Source organism: Narcine bancroftii, chromosome 7, assembly GCF_036971445.1.
Source record: "Narcine bancroftii isolate sNarBan1 chromosome 7, sNarBan1.hap1, whole genome shotgun sequence".
Classification (NCBI taxonomy): Eukaryota; Metazoa; Chordata; class Chondrichthyes; order Torpediniformes; family Narcinidae; genus Narcine; species Narcine bancroftii.
In genome coordinates, this window is record NC_091475.1 from 59,719,153 (window position 1) to 59,746,913 (window position 27,761).

General features: G+C 41.2%; 1 protein-coding gene across 1 annotated transcript in view; it reads left to right on the plus strand.

The window, feature by feature from the left end:
* The first annotated feature begins 281 nt into the window (after positions 1-281).
* The window catches only part of LOC138738963 (limbic system-associated membrane protein-like), a 1,544,776-nt gene continuing 1,517,296 nt past the window's right edge, over positions 282-27,761 (plus strand). The window contains exon 1 of the mRNA XM_069890213.1: positions 282-295. The gene's annotated coding sequence lies outside the window, so the exon portion shown is untranslated. The remainder of the gene's footprint in view (positions 296-27,761) is intronic.

Here is a 27,761-nt window from a genome sequence, read left to right on the forward strand (position 1 = left end):
CTTTGGCCTCAAGTCACCAGTAGCCCGCCTCCTGTGTGGGTTCCTCACCTGCAAGTTGCCAGCAGCCTGCCGCCTGTGTGGGTTCCTCGCCTGCAAGTTGCTAACAGCTTGCCACTTGTGTGGGTGTCCTTCAATTCCACTGAGTCTTGTTTCAATTTAAAAGCAAATGCATGTAGTTTATCATTGTAATACCTTCTTTTAGGGGTTTATTCAATTTATCAAGTTTCACCAATTCTCTTCAGCAGCTAAAATGGACTCCCAACCAGACCCATCTGCAACATCCGCTCCTGAAGATGTGAGGAACAGACAAGCAATATAATTGTCTTTGAAGACAACTACTATTCTAAAAAAATAAGATTATCAACATTATTATTGTTATAATTTTTATAATTATATGAATATTAAACATTATAGTTAATTACTAATTTTCAATTAATTTAATTAATTAATAATTTTTAAATTATCATATAAAATATTTTAATCAATTTTGTTAATTTAGAGATACAGCATAGTAATCGGCCCTTTCTAGATCAACATCTGGTTCTTAGTGCATGCTGAGATATGGACAAATGGAATGCTGCCTTGAATGTGTGCATTCTTGTCATCTTTATATCCTGTACAAGACCTCAGATGGTTTTGCATTGCATTTGTGTCCTGATGTGCCTTTTGCTGTCATTTTCTGAACTTTCCTACATTATTGGACAGGTGGAAGAAAACGTTCAAATGAATTGAAGGAATGGGAGGTTTTATTTTAAGCATCGAAACACAGAAATGCTGGAGGAACACAGGCAGTCTTGCAGCGGTAAAGACATATTACCGATGTTTCAGGCCTGAGGCCTTCCTCAAGGTGTGGGCGAAAAACACAGGATTCTGCGAAGCCGGTTGAATTCCTTCAGCATTTCTTGTGTTTTGTCGACAATCACAACATTTGCAGGCTTTTGAGTTTCACACTCCTTGTTTTTACTAGCATGTGGTGCCCCTGACAGATTCCTGGCATGTTGCAGATCGTGCTGCTGAGGTATTCCCATGTAGAGATACAGAAACCAACCCGTTGGCCGACTAAATCACACTACCCTTGCCAATAATCTTGGATTGACTCCAGTTTTATTCTCCGCCCATTCTTATGAACCTCACCCAATCTCCCAGGCTCTCCCACTTGTCTGCACACAAAGGCAATTTACAGTGTGATATTAGATCTCCAACCGCTACATCTTTTGGTGGAATTTGGAGCACCCAGAGGAAGCAGGCAGAGCATATGAACTTGATGCAGACAGCACCCAAAGTCAGAGCCAAACCCATGTCATGGGCACTGGAAGATAGCAGCTCACTGTCCTGTCCATGGAGGATACTATGGCTGCATCCTCAAGGTCAGTCTTTTGTTGAATAGAGCTGACAAGTTGGCTGGGTGTTTGCCGATGGGATGATTGTCTGCCAGTGAAAACAATATCAGAAAACACAAGGATGGCAGAAGTAGTAGTAAAACACAAAAGTCTTCAGATGCCATGGTGGAAGTAAAAACGTGGTGCTGGAGAAACTCAGAAGGTCAAACATTGTACTTTATATAGCAAAGATAAAGATGCATAACCAACGTTTCAGGCTTCAAGGTATGAAGTGCCACAGTTCTGCTTCTCAACAATTAATGATGGTAGATCTCTGGTCTAATGATGAATTGTCCAACCTCCATCTTGTGATGCACCTAGAGAAATCAGATTGAAGTCAAGGTATAATAGCTGTGGAAGAATGTGACTTTGATAATCAAGCATAGTAATAGCTGGTGAGGAATGTTACTTGCCTAATATTCTTGGAGAGAAATGCACATTCCAGAGTTATCCTTGTCATCCAGAATCTGTGGAAAAGGCACTTCTTAGTGTCTGTCTGGCACTTTAAATGTCCTCATTCTACAGCAAATTGCAACATTGCATGAGAGTCAGAAATGACATTTTTTTTACCTCTTTGTTGGGATGTGAAAAATAAACTTGTTCCAGAAGCTGTTGAAACAAGCCCAACATTTACTGATGAGGAAACAAATGGAAAGTGCAAAGAGTTACATTTGCCAGCTTTACAATCAAAGTGTACAGGAGTGAGAAAGATCAGCTAGTTAAGTGGTGTCATAACAACCTACCTTGCATGTAATGCTAACAAATTTAAGGCATTGATTCAGGAGGGGAAACTTAGGAGAATGTGAACAAATCCTCATCGAGGAATCAGCAGTGGAAAGGTTTAAGAACTTCGGGGAGTCGCCATCTCAGATCTGTCCTGGGGCCTCCATGTTGATGCACTCATGAAGAAGGCTTGTCAGCGGTTGGACTTGGAGAAGAATTTGAGGAGAATTGGTATGCCACCAAAAACTCTTGCAAATTTCTACCATGAAGAGCATTCTGAGGTGTCAACGCACAGGATGGGAAAAATCTCCAGAGAGTTGTGAACTCAGCCAGTGTCATCACAGACATCAGTTTTCACTCCATCTGCTACTACAGGCGGGGTCTGAAGAAACCCATACCCTCTTCACACTGCTACCATCAGGAGGCTCAATGGTTCAAACCAGCTTCTTCCCCTCTGCAATCAGAGTTCTGGATGGAAAATGACCCACAGACACGACCTTACTTGTTCTTCTTTTGCACTAAATTATTTATTTTAAAAACGTAATTTATAGCAATATTTTCACCAGTAATGCTGCTGCCAAACAATGAATTTTGTGACATATTCACGACAATAAATTTTGATTCTGATCTGGATTTGCAGGGCTTCCCAGGATGTAAGAAGTTGAGGGTTGCTTTGCAATCAGCATTGTTTATGAGCCTGCAAAGTGGAATGCTCAAGGCTGTTAGGACTAATTGCAATCCAGTTCTTACTGACTAGATTCACTCACTTTGAAGAGATGAAGCAAATACGAAAAGCAAATAAGTTTTTTAAATTATTATTCTTAAATTGAGATTTGTATTAAGCAAGAAGATATGTTATGAAATTATGGAGTGTAAATGATCCATGATTTCAAAAACGTGTCAACTATATGGCAGTTGAACAGCACAGCATAGAAGCCTGTAGTCAACCACCTCCAGGAACTGTATGCAATGGCATTCCAAATCTTAAACCTTTCTGTATCTAGAGTGTGACAACAAGGGCAAATGCCCTGGGTGCCACTAGCAGGGGTGGGGGAGGGTGGTCGCAACAGTCCGAGTCTTGCAATAAATCTCCAGGGGTGCAGAGCCGCCGGGACTCACTTGAGTGCCCCAGAGCACCACTCTGGCACTGCACCTGGCCACTCTGGGTCTGCTCCGGCACCTCACTCAACACTAGATAAATGTGGGATCAATGGGAAAAATGGCCATCTTCCTTACGCATAATCTCCCAGGGCTGCTGGAACTGTTCTGCCATTGTAAGTGCCATGGAAATGTAAATAAATACACATGATATCTGGGATTGTTCAGCAGTCTCACCGCCTGTGGGAAGAAGCTGCTCTCCAGCATGGAAGTCCTGGTTTTTAAGCTCTTCTACCTCTTTCTTAAAAGTGGTGTCTCAGAGCTACAATGGACAAGATAGTAAGGTTCCTCAATGATTATTTGAGCCCACTTTAAGCACCGCTCCCTGTAGTTAATGTCGATAGAGGGAAGGGAGACCCCAGTGATGATCTTAGCCATTTTCATAACCTTCCATGCTGACCTCTGACCTGAAGCTTTGCAGCTACCCTACCACACTGTGATGCAGCCAAACGGGACACTCCCTTTGTGCTCTCAAGGGACATTTGCAGGATGACGGGCAGTAGCCTTGCCCTTTTCAACCTCCTTTAGAAGTGCAGGCGTTACTGAACCTTTCCGATACTGAGGAGGCATTGTGGGTCCAGGATGGAAGGCCAGGAAATTTGTGCTCCCCACTCTCGATGACAATGCTATGTAGTGGGGAGTGGTCCTTCATCTTCCCAAAGTCCATAACCTCCTTTGTCCTGTCCTCTTTGAGAATTAGCTGGCACCACTATGCAAGCCTTTCAACTTCCTCTCTGTAAGCTCAGATGAGGTCAACTACCATTGTGCCATCCTCAAAGTTTATGATTCTGTTGGAGCTGAACCTGCAAGTACAGATGAGTTAACAGCATGAACAGTAGTGGGCTGAGCACGCAGCCCTGAGGTGTGTCAATGTGATGTGGCTTTGCTTCCAACTGGACAGACTGTTGTCTTTCAATCAGATTTCAGACTTATTGTCAGAGTACTTACATGACATCACATACAACCTGAGATTGCTTTTTCCTGCAGATGTGGCAGAATTGCCACCAATTGGTAGTTCAAAATTACAATGCACACAGCGTAAACATGTAAACAACTAAAAGAGCTGTAAACAGATAATGAATGTAAACAAACTGACTGTGAAATACAAAGACAACAAAAAGAAAATCAATAAAGTGCACAAGTAAGGGTCCTTAAAAGATTCTCTGATTAAGTTTGTCATTGAGGAGTCTGATGGTGGAGGGGTAGCAACTGTTCCTGAATCTGGTGGTGCAAGTCTTGAAACCCCCTATACATTTTTCCTGATGGCAGCAGCGAGAACAGAGCATATGCTGTGTGGTGAGGGACTTTGATGATTGCTGCTGCCCTCTGACGGCAGCATTCTCTGTAGATGTACTTGATATTGGGGAGAGTTTTACCTGTGATGTCCTGGGCTGTGTCCACTACCTTTTGCAGGGCTTTACACTCAGGGGTAATGGTGTTCCCATACCAGTCAGCACAGTTTCCACTACTTATCTGTAGAAATTTGCCAGGGTTTCTGGTGTCTTATCAAACCTTTGCAAACTCCTGAGGAAGTAGAGGCGCTGACGTGCTTTCTTCATGATGCCATTGGTGTGTTGCATCCTGAAAAGATCCTCCAAAATAGTGACTCCCAAGAACTTAAGGGCTTGATCACCCTCTCCACCTCTGATCCCCCAATGATCAATGAATTGTAAAAACCTCTGGCTTTCCTTTCCTGAAGTCAACAATCAGCTCCTCAGATATGGTGTCAGTGAGGCAAGGTTGTTGTGGGAGCACCATTCAGCCAAGTTTTCACTCTCCATCCTGTATGCTGTTGTCATTGCTGAGATAGCATCAAGCAAACACAAACTTAGAAAAGACTGTGCAACAGGCTTTATTCCAGTAAAAGTCTGAACTCCAGTTCATGCCTTGGTGTCTCCCCGTGTGACTGGTTCAAAAGGGGACCGGCTCAGGTTTATATTCAAGTCAGCCAATTGACAGCCGGCCAGGTGGAGACAACCCCTTAAGTGGTCTTCCTGCATGTACAGAGATTGGTCCCTGCAGTAGGCTGGTGAGCGTATAACCACAGCTGTCTGTCATCCTATATCAAAGTCCAGGATCCATTTTCAAAGAGGAGTACAGAGACCAGCCTTTGAGTAATGATTGGGTTAAACAACAAACCGGCCAAAGAACAGGATCTTGGTGTATAGAGTAAGACATCGTTTTCTAGGTTGATCAGGATGGAGTAGAGGGCCAAGGCTTTTGCATTGTCTGTGGATAGGTTGGTGGTGGTTGGTTGGTGCACTTTGATGCACTCCATTATCAGTCACTCAAAGTACTTCATGATCCTGGAGGTCAGTGCCGCAGGGTTGTAGTCAGTTAGTCCAGCTACCATCACTCTCTTGGGTGATGGTGCTGTCATGAATCCTGCTGGGACAACAGACTGCTGGAGAGACATATTGAAAATGCCTATTAGAATGTCAATCAGCCAGTCCGCACAGTCTCTCAGCACCCGATCAATTACATTATCTGGTCCTGCTGCTTTGTGTGGGACCATCCAAGATAGGATTCGCCTCACCTGAACCATAGCTGTACAGTGTGCCTGTTCCTCGGGGAGGTGGGGGGAACATGGTGCTCTCTTTGCCATCGTGTTGTTTCTGGATCTAACATACTTAGAAGGTGTTCAGCCTGTCAAGAAGGGAGGTGGCATTATCACTTGCCCGCAAAGTTGACATGTGGTCCTTAATGATTTTAGTGCCTTGTCACATCAACTCAAGTCAAGTCAAGTCACCTTTATTTATTGATCATACCATGCTCACACAGTAAAGTGTTTCTCCAGGACCATGGAGCATATTTACATAAATATAAGTTAGAACTTCATCACATTAGAATATTAAGACGTATTCAGTAAAAGTCCATGGAATGCTTTCCACAACTGTTCTGGAAAATCAGGATACTGATCGCTTGGGGGATAAACTGTTGCCCAATCTGGATGTAAAGGCCCGAGTACTATGGAACCTCCTACCAGGTGGGAGAAGGGTGAACCCTTTACATGAGGGATGTGTGGAGTCCTTCACAATATTTATTGCCTTTCGCCTGCATGGTGTGTTGTAGATGTCCTTTATGGTAGAAAGGGGTTCCCCAATGGCATTTTCCGGAGACTTCACCATCCTCTACAGGGTCTTGCAGTCCGAGGTGGTACAGCTTCCAAACCAGACGGTGATGTGCAGAATGCTCTTGGTACATCCTTTTTAGAATGTAGTAAGGGTGGAGGGTGGGAGGTGAACTTTCCTCAACCTTTACAAGAAGTAGAGCCACTCCTGGGCTTTCTTGGCTATGGAGCTGGTGTTAAGGGACCAGATGAGATTCTCTGCCAGGTGGACTCCAAGGAACTTGATACTCAATCCATTAGCGATCGCACCTCTACTCTGTGCGCTGACTCATCATTCTTACTGATCAGGACCAACACGGTCATGTTGTCAGTGAACTTATGGTTCAATCTGTGTTTAAGTTCACAGTCATGGGTCATCAGAGTGAACAGCAGTGGTCTAAGCTCACAGCCCTGGGGGAAGGGGGGCATGCTCAGTGTGATGGTTTTGGAAGTGCTTTTACCGATCTGGACTGCCTGAGGTCTCCCCGACAGGAAGTCGAGAATCCAATTGCAGAGTCAGGTGTTTGGACCCAGCAGGCTCAACTTCCTTATGATTTGTCGAACTGAAATCAATAAACAGTATTCGAACATTCGAGCCCTTGTTTTCCAGGTGGGTGAGGGCTAGATGGAGGGTGGTGGCGATGGGAGCGTCCATAGGGCATTTGGATCTGTAGGCAAACTGCAGGGGGTCCAATGATAGGGGCAGCAGGAGCTTGATGTGCCCCACGCCGAGCTTCTCGAAGCACTTCATGACGATGGACGTGAATGCGACAGGGTGGTAGTCATTCTTCTCGTATCACCAGTGTTGCACAGTTGTCAGTGATTTTCTCTGAGTTCCCCTGCTTTGCCTTCCTGATTGCTTAAGAGAGTTTGGCCCTTGCTGTTTGTGAGTGCCATCTTATCACCTGTCCCGAGCTCGGAGTAGTACATGGATCTTCGCATCTTGCCATTCTTTCTGGGTCGCCATGGCTGTGGAGTGTTCAGTCACCATAACATCCTCTATATGCCTGTTTATGCAGCTGGTGGTTGTGCTTGTTAGCTAGTTGATGCTGATGTGGTTTTTGAATGTAGCTGCCTTCCTGAATCTGTTCCAATCTGAAACAATCCTGCAGTACTGCGATGGCTTCCCCCAGCCAAATTCTGCTCTCCCTCCAAACTAGTTTGACTCATCTCACCAGTGCTCTTTATGCGGGGGTTAGCAGCATGGAAATGCGGTCTGAGTTTTCCAGGTAGGGCAGGGGACAGGTTTGTTTGCTTCAGGGTCTGCAATGAGAACACTGCACCAAGTTCAAAGATCAATCTGCATTGTTCAAACATCATTTTTTTTCACTAATTGGAACTATGAATGTTTATTTTGTACTTACTGCCTTTATCCCTCTGGTACATTAATTTTTCTTATATTCAGTGTATTTTATGCATCTGTGTAACTGCATCAAGCAAAAATAATTTCAGTGCAGTTGCGATGTGCGCATGACAATATAACTCATCTTTCATTATACATAAAATTCATAAAACCACGAATAGCAAAGAACTGTAATTATTTCCAAAGCCTTTCTGGAACATAAAAGCTCGAACTGTTATGGGCTCCTGATATGACATCTTTCTTTCTTTGGCTTGGCTTCGCGGACGAAGATTTATGGAGGGGGTAAATGTCCACGTCAGCTGCAGGCTCGTTTGTGGCTGACAAGTCCGATGCGGGACAGGCAGACATCAGCATTCTAAAAAATATCTTGCTTTCTTTATAAAGGTGAGATAAGATCCTAAAGTCACGAAAAAATAACGTGTCTGGATAGTGATGTACTTTTCCAATGTATCTTTAGTTACACCCATATTGGTGATCATGAATAAAATGAGTTAGTACAGATAATGAATTCAGTAGTGGAGTTTAAAATGATCGAATGAATGTCTCTGCTTTATGTGTTCTAATTGAATGTCTATTCAGAAACAGACACAGAATTTATTGTCGTGGACATGTCATGAAATTTGGAGTTTTGCGGCTTTTTTCTAAGTGGATATTGTCAGCAAAGGCAAAATTAATAAAGTTATCTCCGAATGACAGTCTCATAATCAATGCCTTGGTGAGTTGAAATAATGAAAGGGACACATTGATATTTTATACAGTGTTTGGCGGTCAGGATTAAAATATGGTTTGGCTACATTCCATCCAGACTGCACATAACATTTATTATTTCCTGTATTTTTGAGGAAAATAAATGTCTGGGAGCAACATGTACGTTGACAACTGTTCTGATCTGTTTGGACGGGAGAAAATAACCGGATTAGAGTTGTTTACTCAGAAATATTATTCTCTATTGTAATGGAATTTGATCCTCATTTGTAGTTTGGTCACCCATTTTTTTTTTAGCTTTTTGGAGGAAAAAAAAACAATGAAAAAAATGTTTTTATTGAATTAATCTCTCAACATAAATGTCCAAACTGGACATTGAACTTTAATGGAGAAAGCAGGCCAAACCTTTGAGAAGTCAAAGTAACTGGGGTATCAACATAACAGATTTCAACACATCCAGAATATAGAATTGCACACTACAAAAATCCGAAATGCTAAAAACGCTTAGTCTCCTGATTTAACCCAAGTTAAGTTTAACTTAATTTGCAACATTATATTTAATGCAGTGGGAGCAGGTTATGTCTAACATCCATACAGCTGAGCACAAATAACAGAGAATGGAGTTTCAATGAAAAGAAAGGTCGGTTGTGGTCTCCTCCACATTAGAGAGGCGGGTCGCAAACTGAGAGATCACTTCTTTGAGAACCTTCGCTCTGTCGACTACAATAGCAGGGCTCTTCCAGTGGCAACCCATTCCAATTCCCTGCCCCATTCCAATGCTGACATGTCTGTCCATGGTCTTGTGCACTGCCAGACTGAGACCACCGGCAACTTGGAGGAACAGCACCTCATATTCTGTGTGGGCACCCACCAACCAGTTGGCATTAACAATGACTTCTCTAGATTCCATTAGTCAACCCCCTTCCATTATTTCTCCATTCTCCATTCCCCATTCCTCGAGCTCTCTCTCTCTTACCCTTTCCATATGTCTCCTTTCCTCCAACTCTGCATTCACAGAGCAAACCCCTCCCCCGATTAATTAACATAATTTTGCTCCTGACCTATCCATACCAAATATCACCTTTTGCATGTCAGTCTGTCCTCCTCCCCTTGCCCTTTGACCCCAACCTCTTTATTCAGGTACTTGTCTGGTTTTGCTCATACCTTGAGGAAGGGGTCAAGCCCAAAACATTGGTTACCAATGATGACAGCAAGTGACAGAGTGTCAACCGGCTAATTTCCCTGGGGAAGCTGACAGACTCCATCCTTGTATTGGTTTGAGTAAAACTCTTGGAAATGATGGCTTACACACAGCTCTATGGGACTGAGTGGCCCAGACCTGCTGGAAGGATATAACATTATTCTCCTGGCAGGCAGCATGTCAGACTCCATGAGGAAGGGTATCATCACCCTCATCTTCAAACAGAATGTGAAGGAGGAGGATATCAAGAATTGGAAACCCATAGCATTGTTAAACATTGACTATAAATCCTGTCCAAAGTCATCACCAATTGAGCAAAGCCTGCCCTAAGGCAAATGATACACCCAGTCCAAACCTGGACAGTTCCTGGCAGGAAAATCTGACAGCCTTGCACTGCTCTGAAATACCATTGCTTACATGTAGGATGGGGGTGGGGGGGGGGGCAGTGGGGAGGTGTGGATACCTGCCTGGTCAGCTTAGACAAGAAGAAGGTTTTTGACCAGATATTGCTCATGTACATGATAGAGTTCACCTCAAAATGGGGTTTTGGGAGGGAATCTGAAATTGGATAAAACTGCTCTATACAGTATCCATAGTTTAGTCCAAATTGATGGGTGGAAAATAGCTTCCCCATCAAGTCTGGAGTCAGGCAGGGCTGCCCACATTCTCCAGTCTTGGATGTGTGCTGCCTTGAGCCCTTTGCTGAATGCATCAAGAAGAACAAAGAGTAGTGTCATTGCCAGGCAGTGGAGGCACTCAGGTCAAGGGCTCCCTTACATAGACGATGTCACCGCCTTCTGTTCGGACACTTAATCAATTTGCAGTATGATCAGCATCTGTGACCAATTTCAGTCTCCATCTGGTGCCAGGGTTAATCAGAAGAGTAAGCCAATGCTTTTCCATCACTGGTACATGATCCCCTTCACTACCTGGTTTAGAGAGGCCAAGGTGTGCAAAAAATTGTTCAGATTTGATCACAAAGGTCCATTAGAAATTGGGTCTGTGGGTACAATGGTCGCTCTAAATAACGGAAGAACCTGGTCATTAGGTATGAGGTGCTCTTTGTATGTGGTATATGTGAAGCCCATTGTCTGCACCTCTGCCCTGACAAACACAAGAGCAGACTTCCGGTTCATATGGAGATCCAAGATGGAAAGGGTTTGAAGGGTCTCTATGTGCAAGTCTCCAGACAACAGGAGCACGGGGGTACCCAATGTGGCCCTCATCTTGATAACTACTTTTTGTGCTAATGCTTCGGGCAGTGCGTGGAACCAAAATAAGAAGGCGGCAAGTGCTATTATGTACTGAGATTCTACCTGTCCCAAGTGTTGCCAAGGATGAGCCTCGCCCCTTTACTCTACAATATCAGTCAGCTGTACTTTGGCACTCCACCTACACTTCATGGAAATTTTTTTCCAGACAAACACCTTTGACACAAGGCCATCAGACAGTGTTCAGCACCGAATGTCCTCTAGGCACTGAGAGATGAGAACTTGATGGACACGATGGGGTGGTTCCCAGAGCAGATCATCCAGGTCATTTGTCAGAATATTTTGTTGCCAGTACTCACAGGCAAGCATTAGGATTTGGCCTGGGTGTTGGTAAGAGGAGTTCTCCCAGTCCCATACAACTGGAACCTCACCCACAATGCATGTTCTCCCCAAGATGACTGCGGTGGAGTGGAGGTCATTACCCACCTCTTTGCAGAATGCAAGTTCACTCAGATTGTGTAGAGAAGGATGTAAGGGTCCTTTCCTTAGTTCATCCCCTGCAGCAGCATCTGATCAACGGGCTGTTCCCCGGGTCACACACAGTCAGACATCCAGAACTGCTGGAACACTATCATTTTGATCTGCCCGAAACCACACGGAGAAGTTGTTGCAGGAATGCTGTAGACTGGCACATTCCAGGCTGCAGGAGTATGTGCTGAAGGTTGCATTGAGGCTTTGCGCAGCTAACATGAGGGGGTTGTAGGGAAGGACCACAGTCCAGAGTCCTTCCATTACCGGGTACTGAGGAGCTGAGACCAAATGGAAGCCCCTCAAACTGCAGAGGGAGGGAGTAATGACAAGGCACTACAGTGGTGGCAATGGTGTAAATAGAAATGAACGTAGCAATGTTCAGTGATGGAAATGTATGGATACCAAATGAAGAGTGGGAAGAGACCTTAATAGTTTTCCTTTTGTAAATAATTTATGATGAATAAAATATATTTTTGGTAGAATAAAATATATTAATTTTATTCCTAAGAACTTGAAACTACAATTTCCTCTTCAGTGTCATTGATGTGGTCACTTACCCCTCTCCTGATGTTAATGATGATCTCCTTTATCACATTGACATTGAGAGAGAGGTGGTTATCTTGGAACCATGCCATGAGATGCAATTTTTATCCCGTCTTCCGTCTCATTATATTTTTTTGTCCAGCCCACTGCTCTGGTGTTATCAACAAATTTAAAGTGACCTGTTGTGTGTCTCCAAAATGTTTTGGTTTTGTATTGGAAATCAACAAATAGAATTTTTCCATTTTTGGTGACTGATTTGTGTTTGTTCTTGGCTTGGCTCCAGATAGGTCAGTAACATCCAAGTCAGTGACTAGAGCTTTCAGCTGAATACTGAGGAGCAAACACCCGACATGTGAGAGGTCTTTTGTTATCTAGTCATGGTAGTACTTGCTACCAAGGAGCAAGTAATGTTCCAGTTAATGTACCTTACATAATGTTAACATGTGATTTAAAAGCAGCTGTGGATAAAATCTTAAACATTCTTCACACGATAAAAGGATTGTAGAATTTAATCTGCAGAACAAGGAAAAATTGCAGAGAACTGCTTATAAATATGGGATGCGACATTCTGTTACTTGAGATGGGTGTTTCTGATGTTATCCCAAATTTGACACAAGCATCCCTATTGTTAGAAATAGTGAGGATGTTAATCGTCGTAACTTATCCCATTCAATATCCATTTGTTCTTTACTTAAAATATGTCGACAATGATTTCCACTCAGTTTCTCAAACTTGAGTCTTTAGATCTTATAACAGTGCTTGGCCACCTGGAAATGCTCAATATACAAAATCAAATTCTTTATTAACCATTGTTTCTAAGGTTTCAGCTATTAATCCCACTATTGCAATCATAGAATGGCAGCACATAAACCCCTAAATGGGTGGAACACTAACGATTTCCTTGCTTTTTGCATTTCATTTATTGATGTGCTCTTATTTATTTTCCTATTTTACAAATTATTTTACACTGCCTTTGTAAACTCCCCTCAGTCCCATTTCCCTGTTTATTATTATACATACAGCACAGTAACAGACCATTTTCTCCCATGAGTCCATGCCATCCAATTTACCCACAATTAACACCTGCTCCAGGCCAAAGTATGTTTCAAACAGTGGGAAGAAACCCAATCCTTTTACCCCTGGGGAAAACCCAAGCAGGAGAGAACATAAAAACTCCCTAGAGACTGTGTGGGATTTGAGCCCAGGTCCCAATTGCTGGCACTGTAAAGGTGTTGCGCTAATCGGTATGCCAACCAGGCCACCCCATAGTTTCTCCATAAAGAGGCCAGATTTTCTCATAATCTGGCCTTTCTTACCAATCAATACTACTAACTCTCCTGTCACTGGGTCAGTTACCGCCCCAGAAATGCAAATGTATTCAAAACACATTGCAAGTCCACCAGTGGCAACTTAAGCAGAGCAGCTTGGTGGTAGAATTGATCCATGTGTCCAGGAGATTGGCAGGGTTTGGCCCATATCGCCCCTACACAAGATAATTGTGAAATAAGTTGCCATTTATTTTTGTTTTTAACTCTGTCTCTGTTACGTTCAACAACCCACTGTTTCTGTGGTTATATCAGGAGAAATTGAATAACTGTTCATGAATCCCAAGGTACATCACACGTTTTAAAGGTCTATGATAATACATGCTACTCTGCTCAGTTTGGACTTCAATTCCTCATTTCCTTTCTGGGCCTTGATGACATGATGTAAACACTGAGAATAAATATTAGAAATTTGGACTGTTGAAATGTCATGGTTTGAGAGATACTATATATGACACATCAGATGATTGTCAGTTCACCTTCATGTTTTCTCAATTCAGCAATTTAAAGACCAGCACCCAGGTGAAATAATTGACAAAGGGTTTAGGAGGCAGGAACAAAATAATTAACCAAGTAATTTTTAAAAGGCTTCTGGAATCCCTATATCTCTTGAAATAATTATCTGTATTTCTTCTCTCTTACAACCTCCCACTGCCAGATACACATCAATTCTTTTGCATGGTTGACCAATGACCTTGTAAAAGTCATGGATAGATTTTGATAAATGAGATGGCTAAATTTCTGCATTCCACATTGTGGTGGCTAAGAATGAGCCTGGTGTGAGCGCAGACCTGCATGAACGGTTTGAGATTCAGAGCTCCCGGCATTGATAGTTTTGTAATGTCACGTCAGTTGAAATTGAGAGTCTTGTCATGTCCAGTCAAGTTTATTGTCATCTGACTGTACAAGCGTAACCCGGCGAAAGTGCTTTCCCATCCTCGGGTACATAATATGCAGACACACAACCAGATATAACACACATACGTACAAATAAACAATACACATGCAAGACAGGTATTTTATCCATACAAATAAATATATATTGTTTTTCACAGATGAGAGTCTGGGATGGTTAGTGTGAGGTGTTCCTTTGATCGTTCAGCAGTCTCACTACCCATGGGAAACCTGTATTATCATCAGGAATAGAACAACCAAGTAAAGACCACTCTAACATAAAATCGTCCATTGATTTAGGGCCAATTCCAGTCAGATCAGACCTTGTCTGGATGCATCAGAATCAAAGCTTGGCAGGGAGTTGAACAAGGGGAACTTTATGAGGCGAAATGCCTCAGCGACTTTGTAGGTGCATTCTCTTGAGAGAGCAAGACAGGGAAATTAAAGTCAGAGCTCCATGGTTGACCAAAGGTTCAGAGAAAAAAAAAATGAAGAAAGAAAGAGTGCATGGCAGATGGAAGGTTACTCAGAGATGTGGGAAGAAGGCTGATAACAGAAACATTCAAAGGGAAACATGGAAATCATGGGTAATAAAAAGTGTGCACTGACTGATCATGTACATCAAAAGCAATCCACAAATGTTCTATGAGCACAAGAGCAGAAAAAGAGTGTGGTTGTGAAAAGAGGTGAGGCTGATCAGGAAATTTACTCATGGAGACAGATAGCTTGTTGAGGTATAAATTGACTAATTTATTGTCTAGCTGTTGCAATAATAAATGTTTTTTTTTGTAAGCATTAAATAAGTACAGCAGGACAAATTGGAAGAGCGAGAGCATGCGACAGTGTGTTGAGTTTTAGTGAAGAGACCTACAAGGGCAGCATAGGCACATCATCTGATGTGCTTAATGTGGGGTTTATTCTGAAGCCTGATGGCTGTGGGAAGAAACCACCTTTGAAACTGTTGTTTCATTGGCATGGACACTAAGGGACAGAATTGGAGGACTTGCATTGGTCTTGTGGAGAACACGTATGGACGAAGGGTTGAATGATTTTGTGGCGTGCAACTATGATGTTGACTCACCAACATATGACAAGACTGGCAGCTCATTGATCCCGAGTTTCAATGTTTTGGATGAGATAAAGAAGAGGTGTGGAGAAGTTTCTCATTTACTGAAGCAATATGGGCAAGGTGCAATCATTCTGATAGGACCAAACAGCAGGTCTTTTTACAGTAAGTAGCCACTGAGACACAGAACAGATGGAAAGACAGATGATGTTAAAGCAACAGGGCTGACAGAGTGCAATACTTCAATTTACTCAATATTCAGTGTGGCATGATAAGTGCCAGAGGCACAAAGGGGGCAAAAATTTGTTGGATAACAGCAAGGTAGATAATGGAAAGGGTCTTTCCAGACTTTTATAGGGACATAAGCCTGGTCAGGTGATCTGTTTCAGTGCAGGAGCATTTGGGGAACAGCAGTCTTTCTTCCTCAAGTTCCAACACAATTATGAATAAAATAAACGGATGCTATGGAAAAGTACCCAATAGGACAAGGGAAAATGACAACATCATGAGAAAATGTTAATTGGGAGCAGTTGGTATCTGGTAGCTGCACGGGAGTTCGTTGAGCACCAGGGTCCAGGACAGGAATGTTTCCAATCCAAATGGAAAGTCACAGAGTCAGCGCACAGTGTTCTGTGTTCTGTTCATCTCAACCTTCATCACTATTGACTATTCCAACTATGTGCCAAAGCAAATACACAAAGATGCTGGAGGAACTCAGCAAGGACCACAGGAGGAAAAGTTATATAGCCAATATTTTGTGCCTGAGCCCTTGGTGCTTGTCTACCATGTTTATTCATGGACATAGCTTAAATAAAAGTCAATATCAATACAATGCAATTCACAAATGTGTTGGAGAATCTCACCTGGTCACTTAGTATCCATAGGAAGTAAAGGGGAACCAACGTTTTGGACTTGGGCCCTTCGTCAGTACTGCAATTGTCTCCAGCAAATGGAGGTGTAAGGTTCTCCTTCTGTCCAATAGCCTACAGGTCACCCCTGGGCAAGGTGTCATATCTATTTAGCCTCCCAATCAGTGTCATATGAAGCCATTGATAGATTTTTTTTTTACCAAGCAGATTCTATAAATTGGAATTTGTGGTTGTAAAACTAAAAATGCTGGGCAAATGAATTTACTGATCAATGGCCAGGGCTACCCATCCAGTACGGACACCGCAACTGACGAAGGCAACGGGAAACCACTTCAGTATTTTTTCCCTTGTATAATCATGAACTCAACATCGACTATGGTCTCAGCTCAAAGATGGAGCCTTCACCGAAGGAGAACGGGGGTAGGGGGGGAGGCAACAACTACAATTCGGAGGGTCGGAGATCATGATGGAGGGAGAGATGTGATCACCCACGCTGAATGGCAAGGGACCTGAATGATGATGCTCTGCATATGTTCTTGTTCAACTTCAAGATTAATGCAGTATTTAACATCACTGGAATGCTCAAAAAAATTAGGAATTTAGTAATAGTGTCTAAGGTTTTGGGGAGGAGACTGGAGAATGGAGAGAGAAAAAAACTAATCAGTCGTGATCAAAAGGTGGAGCAGACTCGATAGATAGAATGGATTAATTTTGCTGCTCCATCTTATGCAGAAACATTTCACAGAATGCTATATATTTTGTTGCTTCAATACTGTTTTCCAGCATTTTTCCCAGATTTTTTTTTAGGAAATCAAAAAGTCTCTTTTTTAAATTAACTCAATGATTAAGCCTTTACTGGAGACAATTTGCAAGATCCAGCTCCCTCTGAGTGAAGATTTCTAACTTATTTTTGAACTGTGACCCTTCCTTCTGGACTCCTGGGCCAGGGCAAACATCCTCCCCGACATTGTCCTGTCAAGCACTCTGGGGATCTGGGGATATTTGTTTACATTTCATTGGCTCATCTCTCATCCTGGAGAGTAGACATCATCTCTACCAATGGCAGACCCACCCATCCCAGGAACCAGTCTGGCTTGTTGTATCCCATTGTGAGGGCCCTGCAGAGTATGGGTGACAGAGAGAGCTGAAGTCAAAAGGGGCGAGAGAGCTCATTGTCTTTGGTTCCAAAATAATGGTGGACAGAAGTGGGATTGGTTTCTGTTTCTGGCCACCTGGCCTGGAAGTAATCAATAGTGAAAATGTTAGGAAACATCATATGATTCCATTATATTTTAGTTTTAAAATCTGAATTGTTTGCAGCAAATATCATTGGAGTCTCAAACACATTATATAATAAACGAATGAAGTGCTTTAAAATGTAGTTATCCTTTTGTCCTTGAAATTAAATATTAAATGATGAAACTGATGAGCAGGTGATCGAAACACATAAATGGTGATTTTTTTTCCCCAAGGTTGCATTTGGTGAATGTTTACTATTGGTTAAGAATATGCTGGCAGCAGCAACTTTTAAAAAATCCAATTTTCAATTATATTGATTTATTACCATAATGACTATGAATGATCTTCATTAATTATTCTGGATCCATTTCAGTGGACATCCAAGAGCAAATGAGCAGTAAACAAAACGGTGAGGAGGACTTGCCCCATAGAAATGAAATCGAAACTCCAACTGAGAAATAAATTTTTGGAGATATGATTGAATTTCTTTTGCAAAACAGATCCATGTTAAAAGTAATCGTGTTTACAGAATGCAATTATCACTGATCATACAAGTTGAGGGAAGATGATGGAGGCCAGTCCTTGGCATTTAACTACAACAAACATTACCTCTGTTAGTCAGCCTTTGCCTCAATAGTCTCTACCTTGGTTGATGACCTCTTTCATTTATTGCACTGTTGCCTACCAGACAAAACCAGGACATTCTCAGAGATCTGTCCGAAGCCAATGGATGGAGATAAAGCCACTGATGAAGCTCAGCAGGTCAAACAGTGTCCTTTATGTAGCAAAGGCAGAGATACACAACTGAAGTTTCGGGCGTGGAGGGTTTGTCTTATTTCATGGTTCTTTCTCTCTATTATCTTTTTCTCCCTTTGATTGAGCATTGACATGGAATTTGTATTTTTGCAGTATTATTATATGCGATTGAATCGCATGTTGGCTCTTCTTGTTACCCACTGTTCAATATTGACATGCAGATCGATATTTCTATTATTTTGTTAATATTTTTAATATTGATGTTTTTCTTTTCAATTATTTTTCATTTTGACTGCATGTTGATTGAAAATTCTCAAAATAAGATATTTTAAAAAGTATGTTCCAATTTTTTTTGGTGTTAATGCCTTGAACTTGTACGTTGCCCATTCTCATCTTTGTCCCTACTATTCCTCATTGTTAATTGTGTTTTACTCCGATGCACCAGCATGTAGTTTAGTCACTCTCTCCCTTTTCATTGACTTGCAGTAGCTCCTGCAGATTATTTTTTTTAAATATAATTTTATCTGTTTCTTTCATAATTTTTTTCTCTCTTTTGCTGCCCATTTTAGAACCTCACCATTCTCCCCTCATCTCCTTTCAAAAAATGGAGGCTTATTTTAATTATGACATCAGCATCACTGAGGAGGTCAGCATTAATGACCATTCCTCATTGCTCTTGAATTGAGAGCCGGGGCATTTTGCTGGTCAGCCCAGAGCTTCCCATATTGCTGCAGCTCTGAAATTGAAAATGCGTTACGACGCTGCTGTAAAAAAAAACACTGAATTTAATGGCTTATTCATGGCAATAAATTCTGATTCTGAAAGCAAATCCTTCCCTAAAGGGTTTTTGTGATCACCCATGAAGAGTAGTGAGAGCTGCCTAAATGACTACTGCCCTGCAGCACTAACTTCTACTGTGATGAAATGCTTTGAGAGGCTGGTCATGGCCAGAATTAACACATACCTAAGCAAAGATCTGGATCCACTGCAAAATTGCCTATCATCTCAATCACTCCATAGCAGATGCAATAACACTGACTCAGCTCTGCATCACCTTGAAAACAGAAACTCATTCACCTGCTCTTTATCGACTACAGCTCAGCCTTCAATATCATTAATCCCTCAGCGCTGGTCAAGAAGCTTCAAACTTTGGGCCTTTACACCCCCTTCTGAAACTGGATCCTTGACTTTTTCATCAGAAGATGTTTCTTGGATTAGGAAACAAGTCTTATGAGCTCTTCACTGATTATAAGCACAGTTGCACCACAACGATGCATGCTTAGCCCCATTGCTCTACTCCTTATACATCCATGACTGTGTGGCCAGGCACAATTCCAATGCTGTCTACAAATATGCTGATGACACCACAGTTGTTGGCAGAAACAGCAATGAGGAAGCGTACAGGAGGGAGATAGATCGGCTAATTGAGTGGTGTCATGACAACAATCTTCTGCTCAAAGTTAGCAAAACCAAGGAGATAGTTGTGGACTTCAGGATGAAGTCAAGGGAACATAACCCTGTCCTCGTCGAGGGCTCAGTAGTGGAGAAGGTCAAGAAATTCAAATTTCTGGGTGTCAGTGTCTCTAAGGAGCCACCATGTCAATGCAATCATGAAGACGGCTCGCCAGTGGCTATACTTTGTGAGTTGCTCGACGAGGTTCAGTATGTCATCAAAAACTCTTGAGAACTTCTACAGGTGTACTGTGGAAAGCATTATGGCTGTTACACCACTCTCTGATTTGGGGGCACCAACTCTCAGGACAAGAAACTCTCCAGAGGGTTGTTAACTCGGCCTGTGACATCACACGCACCAAAATTAACTCCATCAAAGACATCTACATGAGGCGGTGTCTTAATAAAGCACCCTCCATCCTTAAAGATCCGAACCACCAAGTTTATGCCCTCTTCAATTTTCTACCATCAGGAAAAAAGGTTCAGAAGACTAAAGACGAGCACTCAGTGGCACAACGACCAGCTTCTTCCCCGCTGCCATCAGATTTCTGAATAATCAATGAACCAAAGACACTGTCTGACTTTTCGTGCACAATTTTGTTTATTTTTTTATTTATTGTTGTAAAAGTAGTTTATACGAATGTCTGCAGCAGAATTTTATGAATTGTTCATGACAATAAATTCTGATTCTGATTCTTTCTCCCAATCCGACAGTTTTGCATTCATTATTATTCATACTAGTTTTCCTTTACTAAATTAGTTGTATTAAAATTTGACCTCCTGCATCCGGATCATTTTTCTGGGCAACTTGATTGTTAATCCACTGACTGAACTCTTTTGGTATGAGACCTCTTGGCTGCATCCTCTTTTTGAAGGGTCACCTTAACTCTTTCGATATCATCCTTTATAACCATTGTGGCCACATTAGCACTTCTGCACCATTGTAAAAGCACAGCAAAAACTATGGACAATGTTTTAAATATTACCCAATAAAGATGTTTGACAAAACTTTGGTATTTTACAGTTCTATCCCTTTAGAAATGAACCTTGATGCTTTTATATGGTCAGAATTAACCTGTGCTGTGTTAGGTCTGCTTTGTTCATGAATGAGTGAATCAAACACCAGACTGAGTCGAAATCAAGGTTCTTTGTTCTTTATTGCCGGATTGTAACACTTGCAACTAACAGTGTTAGTTGGAGAAGGCGCATTCTGCCGTTATCAGCAAGTGGTGTTTTTTTTATACCTCAGGATACATACTTAGTAAATTATCATACCATTACATTGTCTAATGAATAAGCTGTTGCTACCCTTCTCTGTTAGTCTGCAGCACATCATCTTGTTATTGCTACACTTATCTTGAGCGTACAAGGTCACACCTGCATCCTGTTACTCCTTAGTACTGGGTGACTCCTTCTCCGGTCCTATCTCATGATGTTTTTACCTTACAGCTGTCACTTCATTGATGCCTTCTTCCAAATTCCTTTGTTCCTCCTTGCCACCTTGATTCCTATTTCCAATACTCAAGACAGCATTGTTTTTATTACTCCAGGAAATAGCTCATGCTGAACTGATAAAATTAATCTAGTATCTTATCTCCAACATTAACCACAAAAGCCTAGAATATAAAATGCATTTCATTACTTTTAGTCTCCAATGAGGATCTGATGGTTGATCACGCATTTTGCTGAATTAATCATTGCATTGAAGAAGACATTTATCATCAAATTATTTGACTGATGAATTTGTTCTTATGTCCTGATTCCATCCCAAATATTCCTTCTTAACAACATTTGATTATTCACAGATGAGCAACTGTGGGTGCTCGCTACCAGTGCCTTTAAGCAGGTGATGTAAGTTGCATGGATCTATTTGAGGTATTCATCAGCCTCCCTTATTTTTATTGTCTTCGTTTCAATATATTTTGTCTCTTCCAACCTATATTGCACTGTTAATACCTTTTACAATAAACTTCAAAAACAAATTTAAAGAAATTGTGGTCCACATGGGTTTCCTCTGGGTGCTCTGGTTTTCTCCCACCACCAAAAACGTATGGGGTTATCAGTCACATGGATGAATTTGGGCACCACAGACTAAAGGACTGGAAGGGCCTGTTGGTTTTCAAACTGCTCCCCTAAACTTACATCCCACCTTAAGTAATCCCTATGCCATTGGTGCTTTGTGATTAGTAAGGGATTGCTTAAGGTGGGATGTGAGTGGGAAGGGAAGGTTGAGAATCTCTGTTCTAGACCCAATTTTTATTGAAATATTTTGCTTGATAAAAATTGTCATTGGCCCATTTCCTTTGGAGTTCTGAAACCGTGCACATAACAAGTCAATGAGGTACGATTAAAACAATGGTTTTCAAACTTTTTCTTTCCATCCACATTCCACCTTAAGCAATCCGTTATTAATCACAGAGCACCTATGGCATACGGAATATGTAAAGTGAGTGGAAATAAAAAGGTTGAGAAGCACTACAATAGGATATAGACAGGATGCTGAGTTTGGCAAATGGATTTCAATCTGGATAAGTGTGAGGTGATACATTTTGGAAGGCTGAGTACAGGGTTAATGTTCGGTTACTTAAGAGTGTGGATGAACAGACGGACCTAGGATTCAAATCCGTACATCCCTCAAGGTCACCACATAGATTGATAGAATAGTTAAGAAGGCATATGGGATGCTGGGATTCATTAATAGGGGGATTGAATTTAGGAGGAGAGAGGGTTAGGGTTAGCCCTTGCAAATCTACAAATCTCTTGTAAGACCACACTTAGATTATTGTATTTATTTCTAGTCACCTCGTTATAGGAAGGATGTGGAAGCTATGGAGAGGGTGCAGAGAGGATTTACCAGGATGTTGCCTGGATTGGGAAACCAGTCTTATGAGGCAAGGTGAGCAGAGCTGGGTCTTTTCTCTTTGAAGCATAGAAAGATGAGAGGAGACTTGATTGAGGTTTGTATTGTTCTATGTTCTACGCCCTTCTCCTCTGGTATGTTTAAGTAGTCACTAATTTTGTCCAAAAACTATCTTGGCTTAAATTTGTCTGAAAATGGCATCCATTGTGTTTATCACATCGGGAAATTCAATCCAAAATTAAACCTCAGTGACTAGCATTCCATAGCAGATATCATGAAGCCTAAATTATGATTAACTGGTGAAAAATCAGGTCTGGAAATTTCTGAAGAAAACATCATCTTTTTTATACTCTAAATAGATAACTAAACTCAAGAGAGGGCGATGAGAATGCGGTCTGCCTTGCGAAAATATTAACGAAGACTGGAAGTTTTTAATTATTTACGATAAGGAATGCTAAGAAAATTCACTGAGGCAGAAGGCGGCAAAAAGCCGTTTTAGGTGAAAACAACAATCAAAGATACACACGACAATATTTTTGCCTACTCGATGATTTCCCCAGTCATGTCTTCCTTAGGTCAAAATGCTCTAAGATGGATGGAGGATAGTTGCTGCTGTGGGCCATGAGCTCTTTGTGGGGGTGAAGCCTTTTGGTGCCAAATGAAAAATTCAAGCTTTTAACTCAACTATCTTTGCAATCATGAATGCAAATTGAAGCATTAATTTGCAATAAGCATTGTACTTCATCAGATGACTGATGTACTCGGATGGTATTTAAAACAATATTTATTTTAGTTGAATATTGTGGATGTACCTTTTCCACCCTTGCTGCCCTCATAAAATGTAGTCTGCTCTGCCATCATTGCTTGAAGATGCCAATCCATTCTGGCTCTGTTTCCACTCGTACTTTATGACAGTAACTTGATCTCAGACGTATTCATCAAGTCGAAGCCCAAACTGCTTTAATCCATTCTGCAGTCCATATCAGCTTTCACCCATGCCCATAGACTTCCCTGGCTATTTCTCCAGGAGTGCTGAGTAGAAGTGTTCTCATTCACTGTTTTCCTGCTTAAGATCAACGCAATTATTGATCTCAGAACTGAATTTTCACTGTTGAGCAGATCAGCAACTCCACAAATCACACATCTAATTGTTAACCAGAATTTTTTTTTCAGTTGGCATGATCTTTTCCAACAGCTGATTCCATTTTATTCTCATACCACTTTCAAAGGCCTCTTCCCTGTTAAGAAATAGAGACTCCTGAAAAATGACCCCATGCAATTTTGTTTACAAAGAGATAGCACATACGATTTTTTTTTCTACTGGGATAAATTGCTTTTAACCACATGAGCAAGGAAAGTAATCTGCCTGGCACAGTAGGTTTCTGAAATACATAGCAATTTCATTCAGATGGTGAGTCCGACACATAACCTGAGCTTGTCACATAAATCTGTACATCGAATTGTTTGAGATGCTGTTTCTCTGAGAAACCGAGCGCTTTTGAAATAAACAGGCAGGAGCACACCTAGATTTAACTAGCTCTCGTGGATTTTATAGAGTTCCTCCTAATTATTGGAGTTTATCGCATCGCATGTGGCAAGTGTAATGAATATGATTGCAAACTTTCATGGTAACCTCAGATTGATGGATGATTCAGTTTGCAGCACCTTTTAATGGCTTGGCTTGTAACTTATTTATCCTCTTGGACATTCAACAAAATAAAACTGATTGGATTGGTAAGATGGTTGACTGTTACCATTGGCTGAGATAAAGTAATAGTATTTTCTATGGGGAAAATTGTTTCATGGCCACAGATACCTACATCTGAAACAGCTTTGACCTTCAATTGATTGATTTCTGATTTCTGTTCTGACCGCTGCCGCAACTGGTCCACCGTCTCTTACTGACATGAGCATGGATAAATTGCTCAAGTGTCACGTTGGCTGGCGTGGCCTATTTTCACCTTTATGAAGTGCCTTTGTCATTTGTTCAATGGCACATCATTGATCTTTTGCATCTGCCAGCTGCTGGAAGAAAAGCTTGTGATTCATCCCCATGAAAATTCTCCATCTCACGCTGAACTGTTTTCTAGAGCATGTTCTAGTTCCTCAATTTGGGGGCTGGGGGTGGGGGGGGGTGGTGTGGAAGAAATTTCAAGGCTATATCAAGTGGACGAAAGCAAACTTAATACCAGCCTTTGTTTTCATCAATTTTATCCTGTGAGATGGAAAGCCTGAATTGCCACATTCCTCTTGACACGCAGATGGTTTCTTTCCCTTTGTTTCTCATACCCTGGTGCTTTGCTGGTCTCCCGTGCCTCTCACCCCTCTTTACTTGCTTCCTTATTGCAAAATCCTGATAGGCATTACCAGCATCTCCATGTGCAAAATAATGTCGCAAACCCTTCATGCCTGGTTTCTCTGGAACAAGGTTTCACAAATGGATGAAACTCCAATTCATCCCAGTTCCACTGAAGTAGAGAGGGTGAAATTTGATCATGTTCCCTATTTCTATTACCAGCTTGGCATAGCAGATACATAGCACCAGTGATCGGGACTGGAGTTCCAATCCCGCACTGTCTGTAAGGAATTGGTACATTCTCCCTATGTCTGCATGGGTTTCCTCTGGGTGCTTTGGTTTCCTCCCACCCTTCAAAACATCTCAGGGGTCGTAGATTAATCGGGTGTAATTGGGCATGAGCTTGTGGGCTGAAAGAGCATGTTGTATGTCTAAATTTAAATTCTAAATTAAAAAAAAGGGTTAAAGAGATTTGATGGGCAAGTTTGGTTGATAAATGCAACCCATTTCTGGAATAGGAGGTGAATTCAGTTTTGATTACCATATTTAAGTGACACACAGGAGTCCTGGAATCTGAAATAGCAATCTGTTAGAGGAACTCGATGTGTGAAGCAGCACTAGTGGGAACAAAGGAATATTCTGGGCTGCAAGCCCTTTAAGAAACATTTGGACAAGCGCTTGAAAGGTAAGGTAGGGAGGAAGCAGCCTAATATGGGCAAATGAATGAGTGAAGATGGGGAAAATGATGAAGAACCCTGTTTCTGTGCTGTTCAATTCCATATGACTCTTCAAATCAAAATATGAGGACAAAGAATCTCTGATTTTCTGAAATGGTCGGGACGGGGCCGATCCCAGATAATTTTTTTTGTGTATAACTGGTCATTTTATAAAAACAGCCCAGTGGAAACAGTAAATCACGTATCACAGTGTTTAAACAAGAACAAACAACAAGGGAAGGTTTTTTTAATCATGAAATAATGTTAAATTCTCACCAAAAAAGAATGAACAAAATATTCACTTTTCAGTTTGGTGAAGTTGAACATTGGGTTGCAATGAGTCGTGCGATGAGGGGGGAGAGCGCCGAGCAGAAGCCAATTCATGAGGATACTGTGGATTCGTGAAGGACTTGACCGCTTTGGGCAGTGGAGCTTCAGTTATGGCCTAGTGGAGGGGTCGAGCCGCTTGTGTTGTGGCAGCCGGCAGTTTTTAGGCTTCTTCAGGCTATTGCTGGGGTTCCTGGTGTCAAAGGATGAGGACAGAGCAGCTGAGCCGCTAAGGTGTGACTAGGAATTGAAGGACTCAGAGAAACTCTACCCTGGGCCTTGTGGTGACTATAGAGGTTTGGAGGTTGCTTTGTTCAGGGCCTCATGGTGGCTGATGATGGAGTTTGGGTAGCTTCGTGAACTGTGACTGCACGGTGTATACTCTCCCTAATGCCAGTGGACTTTATAACATCTGGTCCATGGGGAATCGTTGAACCTGACTTGTGATGGTGGTGTGTGTAATCCGTAGTGGCCTCACAGATTAGAGGAAGCATTCTTCTCCATTTGAATAGTGGACATTTTAACATCTTGTGGCAACCTGACTTACTGTACCATGCCTCAACTTTAGAAACTAATCGTGTGGTACTGTATTGTCAGGCAGCTTTTGTAGAGATTTCTGAATGTTTTGTTGATAGTTTTACGAGGCAATGACAATAAAGTGAATCTGAACTGATGAGTCATTCTGATTCAAAAATTTTCAGATAAATTACGATTTTCGGAGCCAAGTAGACGTCACTTTCGGGTCCAAAAAAATATTTCGTGTAAATGAGGTTTTGGATTATCCGATTTTGGATAATCGGAGCCATTCCATACCTTAACATTGTCCAATGTAAAATGATTTTGATGAACATCTGTCTGATGTTTTAGAGGTAATTGGGAATTCTCCTCAATGCTTGTTAACATGAATGTGAAGAAATAATCACCTTAATTCTGTTTATTTGACAAAACCACTTAATGTTTAACAATTATCCCATCTCTCCTCAGTTTTTTATCCACAATCAAGGAATTTGTTTCCTTTGACTCAGGATAATTAACTATCTTAAAACCAAGTGTAATCCAAGTTAAAAAAAAAAATTATTTTGCACCTTCAAAAACTGACATATTTCATCAAGATTGAATATAAATTTCAGTCTTGAAAATAATTGAGCATTTCTAAACATGGAAAAAGATCAGCATACTTTCTTGTAACAACATATTTCCCACACCCCATTGATTTTTAGCCACTTCTTGGTGAAATTGCAATTTGAACCTTTTCCTGCAACTTTATAAAGTGGAATTACACACTCTGTGACCATATATGAAGCCAGCTTTTTATATAAAAAAAATTATTTGAACATTCTGAATTTAACAAAAATGTACTTTTGTGCAATGAAATGAAGATTGCATGGTAAACTATCATTTGTTTTAGAAACATTTTTTCTATCAGGCTATTGATATTTAATTTTGTTGTTTGTCGTCTTTCACTGAGTTTCCTTATTGCAAAATAATTGCATTTTTTTTTAATGGACTGAAAGCATTCTAGGGGATAAGGTGAAGGCTTTCTGTCTCTTTCGTTGCTTATTATGGACAGTCTGCTGCCTTTATCTCAGTGGTTTAGTGGAAAAACAAGTCACACATTGAATTATTTGTCAGAAGTAACCCACACAGTATCATTTACATAATCTTCCAGTTCTATAATTCCATTAACATGACACTCTAATAACTAAGGAACTCAAGTGTAAAATCAATTCAAAGACAGAAGACTTGTTAAAGAAATAATTTCATTCAGTAGAAATCATACAAATTATAATTATATATCCACTGAAGATATATTAAAAATCAAATTGTCAGTAAAGTAATGAAAGAGATTGATGATATGTATTGTTCCTGCTGCATTATCAATATGACACATCGATATTGCATACAGATTGATCAAGCAAGTGTTTTGGAGAACTTTTGTCCAAAGTCAAACAATCTCGTTTTTATGCAGATGCATCTCCTCCTTGTGATAAATGCAACAATGGGAGATGCTTCGTTAATTCATATGTTCTGGTCATGT